A 13,192-nucleotide genomic window follows, 5' to 3' on the forward strand; every position below is an offset into this window, starting at 1 on the left:
GTGAACTTGTCAGAAAAGTCCTTCTTTGGGATGTTGTTCAACTAGTATGTCACATTGGCCTGAATGTCAGTTACATCATCAAAGCGTTCACCCTTTGTGTAACTTTCTGCACTCTTTTTATTTTGTGATATGTTTGTCGTAATAACCTCAAGACCTTGAGTCTCATCACCCATGACAGTTTTTTGCAGGAAAGATTGTTCATATATTGCATTTCAATTAAGTCACACAATGCATTGTTTTTTTTTTTTTTTTTTTTTTTTTTTTTTTTTTTTTTTTTTTTTTTTTTTTTTTTTTTTTTTTTTTTGAGTCAAGATGTGTGGGAAAAACTTTGCAAACTTCTTCGAAGCATTTTGGAGAATTTCTTGAACATTTGATTTGGAGATGTTGCTCTGTAGCGATTTGTGACACCACTGCACTGACACACTATGGCTGCAGGTCCACTACTTAAATGCTGCCTGCTCACAACTGATTGGTTGAATACATGTCTGATGTTTACAGTTGTCAGTTCAAGCTGCCACCATAGTTATTGTGCTGTGAAATTGCTTGTACATCTAGAATAAAATATCTCAGAACTTTTTGGACAGATGGTGTAGATTACAACAAAATCAAGATATGTAAGCAATCTTCCTCCTCCCATGATTAAAGAAGCCACTGAAGTTAGGATACAAGGTGGTCTAAATGAGACAGCTAGCAGCCATACTTGAGTTGAATTTGGGGCCACGTAATGAGCTGAGAAAAAGCAAGGGATTCCAAAACAGTGAGTTACACCCTGATGGCAAAAATGCAGATACTCGGGACCACAGTTCACAATCGGATGTCACCACCACCACCACCACCACCACCACCACCACAGTGGCTGCACAGACAATAACATGACCAGAGTAATGGAAGTGGGTAACAGCCAACATATATAGCATGCCAGCCCAAGCAGAACAGCAGTCATCAGGAACCACTTGAAGGTGGATTCAGGCCCATGTGATATCATGGAGACTATATGACTTGACTCAGGCAGACACCCTTGAGTTCTACACATCATCTTCAGATTCCTTTCATAAAACTTCTAGCCAATCTATCCATCTCACCATGATTTCAACTCCAATCCTTCATCCTCAGAGGAATTATCCCTCCCTTTGGAACTGATTACACATTTATTTACATGGTTATTCCTGTTTCCTAATGACCCAGAATTCTTTTCCCCTTCTGCAACTAAAATAACTCCATTTTGTATCTGCTCCATTTTTAATCAGTATCCTAACTCCAGCCCCCCCACCCCCTGCTGTATGGTCCTCCCAATGCCTATTATCTCCTCCCCAACCTGAGCCTGTTCTCCAACGATGACGTTGTCCTCACTTTTGTCTGGGTGCCCAAAGTTCCCATTTATACTTTGTGTCCACACTATCAAGATTGTTACCTCACCTGTTTTGCATCCTGTGCCTATCTTTTCTATGATTCACTCCCAATGGTTTATTCCTTATTGCCCCTTATCATCTAGTCTATTAAATCTACCATGGTTCCATCACTCTGCACCAGTGTAAACACTATTAATTCTTTCCAGGAAATTAATGAACGATTCAGTATTGTCTATTTGCTTTATCTAGATGGAAAATTTATTCTCAGGACCCATTAAAATTTTTTCAGCATTCAGTTTGTTGTCAAGGTACATAATCTTATTAACCCACTTTTGGCAAAGGCTTTCAAGATACTCCTCTGAGTGTTGTATCTCTCCCAGAAGCCCCTCAATATGGATTAATGTTTATCCCTAAACCAAAATTCAGTCAGGAACTTGGACTCAAATTCTGATACTGGCTCACAAAACTCCACCACTCTGGTTGCCTACTTGCATGCTCACCATCCAGATGGCCTTTTAAAAATTGAAATGATAATTAAATGACACCCTAGCTGCAAACAGGCATTGATGTACTTCATTGGGGACATGTTGAAAATGTGTGCCCCGACCGGGACTCGAACCCGGGATCTCCTGCTTACATGGCAGACGCTCTATCCATTTTTTTTTTATAAAACCTTTATTAAAAAAACAATGTTACACATTCCAAATACATACTAAGTTATACATTCATGAAGTTATTTAAACAAAACGGTTTGATCATTTCAATTGTGCTGACATTAAGGAAAGACAACAGAAGATTGTGTTACTGACTAAATCACCAGAAAGAATTAAATTAAACATAAATACTTGAGAATGGCGGAAAGGAGATATATAATAAAGTTGCCTAGCCTTCCAACTACACTTTCTGGACATTAATTGAATCTAAGTATTTGAAGTGATCAGATCTATATAATCAGTCTTTCACTGCAAAAATGAACAGGGCAATGTGCCAGCCATTGAATATTACATTTCTCAGATAGAATCTTATGGTTTTAACCAATCGATAAGGAGATTTCTATAAAAACTGTCTATTTCCAAATTTCTAGTATAAGCCAATAATGCACCTTTCATGTTTTGTGTTTGGTACTATTAGACACACAATCTCAATGTCACATAAGTTCTGTACATTAGCTTATAAATTTCAAAAAACTACTCTCTGAAGTAGAAAAAGCACACATCATAAATATACTGTAAAATCTTAAATAGTATCCTGAAGGTAACTACAATACATTACTGTCAACACAGTCTTCTTTTTTATATTAACCAATTTGAAAGAATTCAAATACAATTTTTAGCATATTACCGAACTTTTTCTTGTGATTTGCATAGCTTCTAATTTTGTGGAACTCACACAGCATGTGTACCTTAAACTCTATGATGCTATCGGATCCCAATTTGTTAAGGACGTAGTTAACAAAATTTCCCAGCAACCAGTACACAGCGTTATTTTTTGCTTCTGGGATATAGCGTGCTTCAGGCCTGTGTATCAATGACAGCGATATATACTCAGGGGATGTTCTGGTAATCAGAGCTATTTGCTCCCACTGCAAGTATATCGATGAATTACTGTGTCAACTAGATGGCATTGTTGACATAAATTTGTTTCACAGAGTCCGATTGCGTGCAGTCTTTCATTGGTGCTAACTATGTTGTTAACTGTCTTGTACCATGACGTTTTTATATTAGACGTGAGCACATTAGAACTAATGTTTTTCCAAATCTCAGTCCACTCAATGTTTGGAAACTGTCGTTCTATTTTGTTTCTTCCTTCGCTTTTCTTTCGTTCCCGCATTATGGCTCTCGATGTTAAGTGTCGGGACTGCCTGAGTTCGACACCGACATAACTAAACTCAACATAGAAAATCCTCACGTGCTGTAAGCGACTGTTGATATTCTGCACGTCAATCGGGGGAAGCAGGCTTGGAGGTTTAATGATCTCGAAAAGTTGGCTGGTTATGCTTTCTCGCGAGTCTCTTATTAAATTAACTTGCCTTTTGATAAAAAGAGCAGAGGCTTTATCCGTTATATCAGTTAATCCTAGTCCACCATTTTTAGGATCTAAAGTGGCTACTTTAGCAGGTACTTCTGAATACTTCACCTCTCCACAAAAAGTTTGTGATTTTGGACATTATTCTCCTCGCTATCATTCTCGGTATTGGAAACAGCTGGGCAGTATAAGAAGCCTTAGCTAGGATGCATGAGTTGATATACTGTGTTCTTTGAACTTGGTTCATATATCGAGTTAAATTCTCTACAATGGCTCCTTGCACTTTATCTGCTGCAACTTTCCAGTTTAAAGCCGTCATTTTCATAGTGCATGCTGTCAGGGTGATCCCAAGTGTTTTATGTTATCGGACTAATTTTTCCCACTCGATGTTGATATTATCAAAACCTCTGAGATTTAACATCTTACTTTTTTTCCGTTTGCATTGGCTCCAGATGCTCTACAGTACGAATCAATCACTGTTGCTAGCGTGGTTACCTCGTCATTATTCCTTATAATGACCCCTATATCGTCAGCATAGGCTCTTATAACTGTTTTGTTTCCTGATAATGTTAAGCCTTTTAATGTAGCATGGACATGTCGGAGGAAAGGTTCCAGCGAAATGGCGAAGAGCGACATGGACAGAGGACTTCCTTGAGGAACACCTCGTTGTATTTGCATCTGCCTGGATTGTTGACAATTCACCGCTATTTTAGCATTTATTCCAGTTGCTATGTTCTTAATCAACTGTATAACCCTATCGTTGAAACCTATTTTCTTCAATATCTGTAGAAGATATTCATGGTTTACTACATCGAACACCTTATAAAAATCTAAAAACAATAAAGCACACTTTATGTTTGTTACAGAAGTTATTGCAATGATATCCCTGAATTCCGCTAGATTTTGAAAAATGGTTCTGCCTTGCGCACAGTTCTGATGTTGACTAATAATTTTATCTGTAACGCATGAAATTCTCTTGTTTATTATTCTAGCTATTAATTTATAATCAGAATTCAGCAGTGAAATTGGACGAAAATTATTTAAATCTTTGTTTCCATTATTTTTTTGCACCAGAACAATTTTACTCTCCTTAAACTCAGCTGGAATCATTTTACCCTGAATAACCTCATTTACAATGTCCGTGATTTTCGCACCTACTATTGGCCAGTAACGGATGTAAAACTCTGCCGGCAGACCATCCGGTCCTGGTGATTTTTTTGGTGGTGAGGCGCACAGAGTCTCATACATGTCTTCTTCACTGACAACCTCTAGAAAATTTTCGTTGTCATCTTCTGTCAGCTGTGGGGCTAGGATGTCAAGGAATTCTTCCAAGGAAGCATCATTACTTTGATGTACAGAATATAGCTCGCAATAATAGCGATAAATCTCGTCCATAATATCCTGCTGGGTTCTGAGAATCGTACCGTGTTTTGCTCGAATTTCTTCAATAAAAGTCCTTCTCCCGTTTTTCGTATGCTTCACTAAATGATATAGGGAAGTAGTTTCATCTGCTGACACCGAATTTGCCTTCGATTTTATTTTCAACCCTTCCATTTGACTTCTCTTGATATTAAGTAACTTGGCTTTGATTTTTTTGATGTCTGCTATCCGAAGTGAGGAACCTGCTGAGACTTGATCCTATAGATCTCTCAAAACGGAATAGTAATACTCTATAGTGCATTTCATTTCCCTTGCGGTCTGGGCACTGTATTGAATAAGAACTTTCCTCAACGTTGGCTTTGCCATTTTAACCCACCAGTCAATAGCAGTGGCATATCTACTACGGGCTCGCAGGCATATTGCCCATGTTTCTTTAATCAGATCTTCTAAATCATGATTTACTAACAAGGAAGTGTTCAAATTCCACTGATTCTTGAATCGGCGAACCGGCTGTCTTGTTAGATTTATGCAAGCTAGGACACTTGAATGGTCTGAAAAGTACGTAGGAATGGTTTCTACTTTTGTCACGGAAGTTACAAGATTTTTAGAAATATATAGTCTATCAATCCTGCTACGTGATGTTGCCGTGACATAAGTGGAGGGGTATTTGATTTCCCATATATCCTTTAATTCTAAACCAGTAACTAATTGTTTTAGTTCACTTGAGAAATTAAAATTAGGTAACTGATCTTTTCGATTTAAAACACAATTAAAATCACCTCCAAGTAATAACTGTCTTGGTGATTTCCTTAACAAGTATATCAAGTCATCTTTGAAGAAACGTGCCCTGTCAGCTCGATGAGAACTTCCTGAAGGGGCGTACAAGTTGATGATAGTCACATCATAGATATTTGGTCCCATTCCCCTTCCGGATTCCAGTCGTTCCACCTCGCTTACTGTAATCCCTTCCCTTACCAACATAGCTGTTCCAACACTTGTTTCGGGAGATACATTTATGTAACTGACAAAACCGGGAATTACCAAATCCGAAATGAGAACTTTTTGTAACAGGGCAATATCAGTCGCGGATTCGTACAAAAATTCCTTAAGGGCCGATAATTTCAAACCGGTCGTGATTTTATTTATGTTTATAGTGGTGACAGAATAAGATTGCGTCATTGTGCTGTCACTATGTAGTTGTTTTGTTGAATTAATTTAGTTTACTGTGGTTCAGGGTTCAGTTAAGCTGTAACAGTTTTCTCGGAAGGCTGAACATGGAATAACACTTCAATCAGTTTATTAGTTACTGTCCCGTTTTTTTCTACTTCTGATGTTTTCTCTTGTACCGCAAGCAGACTGATTTCCTGGAAAACTTTCTGAATTTTTCCTCCAGTGAGTCGTGTACGACCGTTTCGGACTGAACATTCTTTGGGCTTGGGTCGCCCCTACTGGATTTTCCCTTCCCTTGGTTACGAGCTACATTCTCATTTGGTTGTGTCGGTATTTTACTTCGCGGCTTATCTGGAGCAGCAGCAGACGCTTTAGCAATTTCGGTTGCCGGCGCCTGCCCTAAGGTGTTGACCGTGATTTCAGTTTGGCCACCACTTCCTCGTTCTTTATTAATTTCACTCACTTTCTGATCGAGGGAAACAAATGGAGACTGCAGTTTTGCAACCTCTCCCTGAATTTGTTTATTAACAGATGGATTCTGATCTTTGCAATCGGCTACTGCACCTGTTGTTTCTTGCAAATTAATGCTGCTTACACCCCCTTCATTTTTGGGCACCGTATATGTATTATCTTTCTGTTCATTAGTTTCCATTCGCATTTTGCCTTCAGTTTCCTCTGCCTTCTCATCGCACTGCTGTTGCTTGCGAAGTGAGGGAGTGGGACAAGACAGCTCGTCCTCTGAAGAACTATCAGTTATCTCCAGAGGTCGTTTTTTCGGTTGCATTTCAGTTTCACGAGTAGTGGCAACGGGGTTTCTTTTTGTTGTTAACGGGGGAAATTGACTGTTATCGTGAAGGGAGACATCAGCTTGTCCCGCTGCGTTAACATCCTCGACCAGTTGTTCCGGGCTATTCTTTGGTAACAGATCATTTAAGGTAAGCTTCTGACGCTGTATCAAATTACTTTTAAGAACAACAGTTCGACGCGCACATTCCTGTCTGAAGTGGCCGGTTTCGTTACATATATGACATGTAGCTTCCTGACCTGTATAAACAATTTGTGCCTTATACCCACAAACAGTTATGTGAGACGGAGTATTCGTCTTAACGTTCATCTCTACACAGCGGACCCCGTTAAAACACTGCAGTTTAAAGCGAGGCGACCATCTTTCATTTGCAATTGATTTAACGTCTCCGTAGTTTAAAAGAGCTTCCTTAATCTTATCATTTTCAATTTCAATGGGAAGATTCAAGACACGAACGGTTTTGTAATGAATGTCCGCTCTATAGATGGAAACCTTACTTTTATAACCATTCCTATGCACAAAATCTACTTCATAGCCCCACTTTCGTAACACTTTATCAACAGTCGAAGCACTGATTAACTTGACAAAAACACAGTATTTTTCCTGATCCAGTTGCCAGGTATGAACGGTTTCAGAATTTAGACCAATTACCTGTGTAATCCAGTCATCTATTTCCAGGGGTGTCGGCTGAACAGGACGGGATTCCTTGTCAAAAGCAAATACCAGAGTATTCTTCCTGGGGTTTGTAGCCATGGTTAATCCAGCAAAGCAATTTCGGTTAAGGGGCTCCGGAACGCCCTATACTTGCAATGTTAAAATAACGCTTATAAATTACATCTTTCCTCACAAAGTATTTGAGGTAGGAAGTTGAACTTTTTACAGATTATTTATTGGAATATGGGCTACAACTTAACACAGGGATTTTACAAAATTTTAGTTCATTTATTAAAGATGATTTTTTTTTCAATTGTAATGAAAATTCACAACATTTTTTTGCAATTTTTTATTTATATAATCAAAAATATACAGTTTTTTGGAAAAAGGCTGTGTTAAATTATGCAGAAGGTACTGTGTAACATTTACTGAAAGTTTGAAACAAATATGTTTGGAAGATCCTTAGAAAACATATAATTAGTATGAGAAAATAAAAGTTTTGGGAATCGAGCGACAAAGATTGGATTAACTTTTTAGTGCATTCCAGGTCCATAGGATGGATTATCTTCATCCTCTGCAAACTCCTCCTCCAGCTTCCTCTTGTTCCTCCTCCTGTTTACTCTTGCTTGTATTTCTAGACTCTTTACAGCCCTGTCTGCAGCCCGAAGGCATTCCTTGTCTAAAGCAAGCATCGCTCGTACCATGTTAGAACCTATCTTCATTCCCATATTTCTAAATACCTTGCACCTTACAATGTTGCCATCATTGAAAGTCGCAACAGCAACTTTACTTTTACTCATTATTATACTTCAACAAAACAGAGACTCAAGAAACAGAATTAATTACAAATATTTTCTAGATAACGACAGAGTAAATAAACATGAAACAATCGACAATCACACCAGCGATATATATTGAACCATCACAGGTTAGCCACAACACATACTTTATCTCACATCACTAAAATGTACCTGGTGAACACGGACGTTAATAATAACACCATTTGACAGCAGTTTAACAGCGCCACAGTGGGTCACGCCCATGTAGAACACATTTCAAAAAAAATTTAAAAATAGTTGTAGTCTTCGGAATTGAATAAATTATATATCTATTAAAAGGTAATAGTCTGCAGATTCAGAAAACGCAAAAAAGTAAAAATTGAACTTTTCATGATTTTGAGCCTTTCCGGGGCCCCTTAAACAACCGAAATTCCAAGTAACAGCAGCAAGACCAGAAAGAGCGATCAGATCACAAGGAACAGGAACGAACACGGAGATTAACGGACGGACGGCACTCGGCGAAGCACAAGTACAGCGATGTAAACACTGAAGTGCAGCGCAACAGTTAACAGCGGCCACTCGCGAGCGCGGCTGAAACGGAACTGATCTGAGCCACCGCGGGCACAGAGGATAGATAGTGCGTCTGCAGGGACTTATCCCTTGCACGCTCCCCGTAAGATCCACATTCCCAACATGTCCACACCACTACATTCGTAGTGCGCCTAATAGATGTTTGCCCATCATACTCATTACTCGTGGCAGATTAATCTACCAAGTCCCGTACGAGTTCGGGCATAGTGTGTGCGTTCGCACAAGAAGGTCAATGGCCGGGATGCCATATTTTAACTATATATGACGGTAGTATCTGTTCCCGAAAGAACAGTTACCGTGGATGACCATGCAGCTTTGCTAGAAATGAAATGATAATTAAATGAACACCCCAGCTGCAAACAGGCGTTGATGTACTTCACTGGGGACATGTTGAAAATGTGTGCCCCGACCCCGACAATTAGGTGCACTACGAATGTAGTGGTGTGGACATGTTGGGAATGTAGATCTCACGGGGAGCGTGCAAGGGATAAGTCCCTGCAGACGCACTATCCTCTGTGCCCGCGGTGGCTCAGATGGATAGAGCATCTGCCATGTAAGCAGGAGATCCCGGGTTCGAGTCCTGGTCGGGGCACACACTTTCAACATGTCCCCAATGAAGTACATCAACGCCTGTTTGCAGCTAGGGTGTCCATTTAATTATCATTTCATTTCTAGCAAAGCTGCATGGTCATCCACGGTAACTGTTCTTTCGGGAACAGATACTACTGTCATATATACTTTTAAAAATTACATTTTTTCTCCTACATGAAAAATACAGGCACAACACACAAAAATCTTTCAAAAGCACTACAGGGTGATTATTTTTCAAAGGATCAAATCTACAATATTTTTTACAACTCACAAGCAACCTTTCAATATTATGCACATTCATACAACAGCTGCTGCTTCTGGTACTACTACTACTACTTCTACTTCTACTACTTCTACTTCCCTAACTACATAGCACTGTAACCCATTTTTTGATGCTCATGCATTCCTTCTACACCTCCTGGGGCCATTTGCTTACTTCTATCTTAACCAGGACCAGTTTAAGGGCCATGTGACACAAGCCATCACTTGGGGTGCAAAGTTTAAAGTGGCTACAAAGCTCTCATGATTGGATGATTTCCATGCAGGACGATTCACAATTAGTGACATCAAGCTGAGAGTGTCACAAGGGGTGTATAAATGCATAACTTATATGGAGTGCTTATTACTACACAGGTTATTTTAACAAAATTACGAAACAAGAAATCAAATGACTGACTTCGCAGATCAAACAGAGCATTCACACACAGTAATGAAATGTAATCCAAAGGCATTGAGCTGAGCTCCAGATCACACAAACTAAATTAAATTCCTAAAATTCAGTGGTTCACTCAGTACTTTATATAATAACAAATTCACTATCAGAAATCTCACTGATAACTATAATAGCATTCAGAGTTAAAAAAAATTGTAAGCCCCGAATAGGTGTACAATGAACAACACTTAAGACCATCAGCTCATCAGCTGCGCATATCTTACCAAATACCCTTACCAAACAATACATGAACATCAAAAGACCATGGACTCTGTTCTGCCCACCTGTTTAAAAACTGATCACGTGAGCCACTACTACAGTCAATGGAGCAACTTATATCTAGGCCACAATTCTCAAAACTGTAAATATTAGAACTTTTACATATTTCAGGCACAAATTACACATACTATTAATTAATTTGTAGTCTGACAGTACACTATTAAATGTTAAAAATCTCTGAATAATCAACATTTATTTAAACTTCATACACCATAAATGGGATGGTGAAAAACTAATCAAGTTCATAACTTTATTCAGTTTGCTACTCCAGTATGACATTACTCATGTGGTCATCTTACAAACATTAACCTACTAAATTCTCAGTAAATAAACATAAACAAATTGGAATAATGTGATGAATCACTCATGCTGACACCAGTCTCTGGTGCACATGTGGGTAAATCTTGTCCCTGGAAGTATTTCAGGAATTAATCAGTAAAATATTTAAAGTATTTATAACAATTTGTGTATTTGATCAACAATAATAAAATCATGATCATTCTTTGTCTAACATCACTTGCTATCCAACTGCATGTCATAAGCATAGGTCGTGTGTCTATACCATGTTGTTAATTTTATAAACTATTTTCAGTATAAATGTTAATAACTTTGTTAATAACTACTTTATGAATGTAGGCATAATTTTAGTAAGGTTGACTCTCTAATTGGATTTCAACACGGTCTATAAATTTTCTGTAGCATGTGTGGAAGTGGTTTTTGTGTGTTTAGTGAATAGTCAAAGCTTTCTCCTCATGAACTATAAACCTTGCTGTTGATGGGATGGCTTGCATGTCTCAGCGATACAGATAGCCATACCATAGGTGAAACCACAATGGAGCGTTATCTGCTAAGAGGCCAGACAAACATGTGGTTCCTGAAGAGGGACAGCAGCCTTATCAGTAGTTGCAGTGGCAACAGTCTAGATGATTGACTGATCTGGTCTTGTAACATCAGCCAAAATGGCCTTGCTGTGCTGGTTCTGCAAACAGCTGAAAACAAGGGGAAACTACAGCCATAATTTTTCCCAAGGGCATGCAGCTCTACTGTATGGTTAAATGATGATTGTGTCCTCTTGGGTAAAATATTCTGGAGGTAAAACAGTCCCCCATTTGGATCTCTTAGGAGGATGTTGTCATCAGGAGAAACAAATCTGCCATTCTATAGATTGGAACGTGGAATGTTAGACCTCTTAAACATAGATTAGAAAATTTAAAAAGGGAAACAGGTAGGTTGAAGTTATATATAATGGAGTTAAGTGAAAATCTCTGGTAGGAGGAGGAGGACTTCTTATCCGCTGCATACAATGTCAAATAGGGGTAATGCAAGAATGGGTTTAATAATGAATAAGAAAATAGGTATGTGGGTAAGCTACTGTAAACAGCACTGTGAACACATTATCATAGTCAAGATAGACATGAAGTCCACACTTACCACAGTAGTACAAATTTATATGTGAACTAGCTCTGTAGATGATGAAGATATTGAATAAATGTATAATGCAATAAAAGAATTATTCAGACAGTTAACAGAGATGAAAATTTAATTGTGATGGAGGACTCGGATAGGGGCATATGGACTGGGGGAGGGGGGGGGGGAGGGGGAGGAATGAAAGAGGGAGCCACCTGGCAGAATTTTGCACAGAGCATAGTTTAATCATCACTAACAGTTTGTTTAGCAATCATGAAAGAAGGCTGTATACATGGAAGAGACCTGGAGACACTGGAAGTTTTCAGATTTATTATGTAATGATAAGTCAGAGATTTCAGAACCAGATTTTAAAATGTAAGACATTTCCAGGGACAGATGTGGACTCTGACCACAATGTAGTGTGTATGAACTGTAAATTAAAGTGGAATAACTTACAAAAAGGTTGGAAATTAAAGAGATGGGATCTGGGAGAGTTGAAAGGACAAGAGATTGGTGACAGTTTTGGAGGGAGCATGGTTGACTAGAACAACAGAAAGGAATACATCAGATGATGAATGTGTAGCTTTGAGAGTTGAAATAGTGAAGACAGCAGAGTATCAAATAGGTAAAAATAAATTAAAGAAGACTAATAGAAATCCTTGGATAACACAGGAGATATTAAATTTAATTGATGAAATGACAAAATATAAAAATTCAACAAATGAAGCAGGCAAAAGGAAATACAAATATCTAAAAAATGAGACTGACAGGAAGTGCAAAATAGCTAAGCAGGAATGGATAGAGGACAAATGTAAGGAAAAATAGACACTGCTGACGGGAGAATTGAAGAGGTCTTTGGAGGAAAGAGAAGCAGCTGTATGAATATCAAGTGCTCAAATGGAAAACCAGATGTAAGCAAAGAAGGGAAAGCTGAAAAGTGGATAGAGTATAATGAGGGTCTGTACAAGATAGATAAAGCTGAAGGTTACAGAAATGGGAAAGGAAGTAGTTGAAGATAAGATGTTAGATATGATAGTGCATGAAGGATTTAACAGAACACTGAAAGACCTATGTCGAAAATCAGCCCCAGGAGTATACGACATTCCGTCACAACTACTGATAGCCTTGGGAGAGCCGGTCACGACAAAACTCTTCCATTCAGGACGTACTATGTCTGAGACACATGAAACACCTTCAAACTTCAAGAAGAATCTAATAATTCAAATTCTAAAGAAAGCAGTGTCTGACAGGTGTGAAAGTTCCCAAATTATCAATTTTACAAGTCATGAGAGCAAAATACAAACACAAAATCTTTACAGAAGAATGGAAAAACTGGTAGAAGCCAACCTTGGGGGAGACCAGTTTGGATTCCAGACAAATGTAGGAATCTGTGAGACAATACTGACTCTACAATTTATCTTAGAAGATAGGCTGAGGAAAGTCAGTGAAA

The 13,192-nt window shown here is 38.5% G+C and overlaps 1 non-coding gene across 1 annotated transcript; it reads left to right on the forward strand.

Moving 5' to 3' along the window:
• Positions 1–9,270: 9,270 nt before the first annotated feature.
• Positions 9,271–9,345, forward strand: Trnat-ugu (transfer RNA threonine (anticodon UGU)). Its single transcript has one exon. It is a non-coding gene; the product is annotated as a tRNA-Thr (tRNA).
• Positions 9,346–13,192: the final 3,847 nt, after the last annotated feature.

This window comes from Schistocerca cancellata, chromosome 4, assembly GCF_023864275.1.
Source record: "Schistocerca cancellata isolate TAMUIC-IGC-003103 chromosome 4, iqSchCanc2.1, whole genome shotgun sequence".
NCBI classification, from domain to species: Eukaryota; Metazoa; Arthropoda; class Insecta; order Orthoptera; family Acrididae; genus Schistocerca; species Schistocerca cancellata.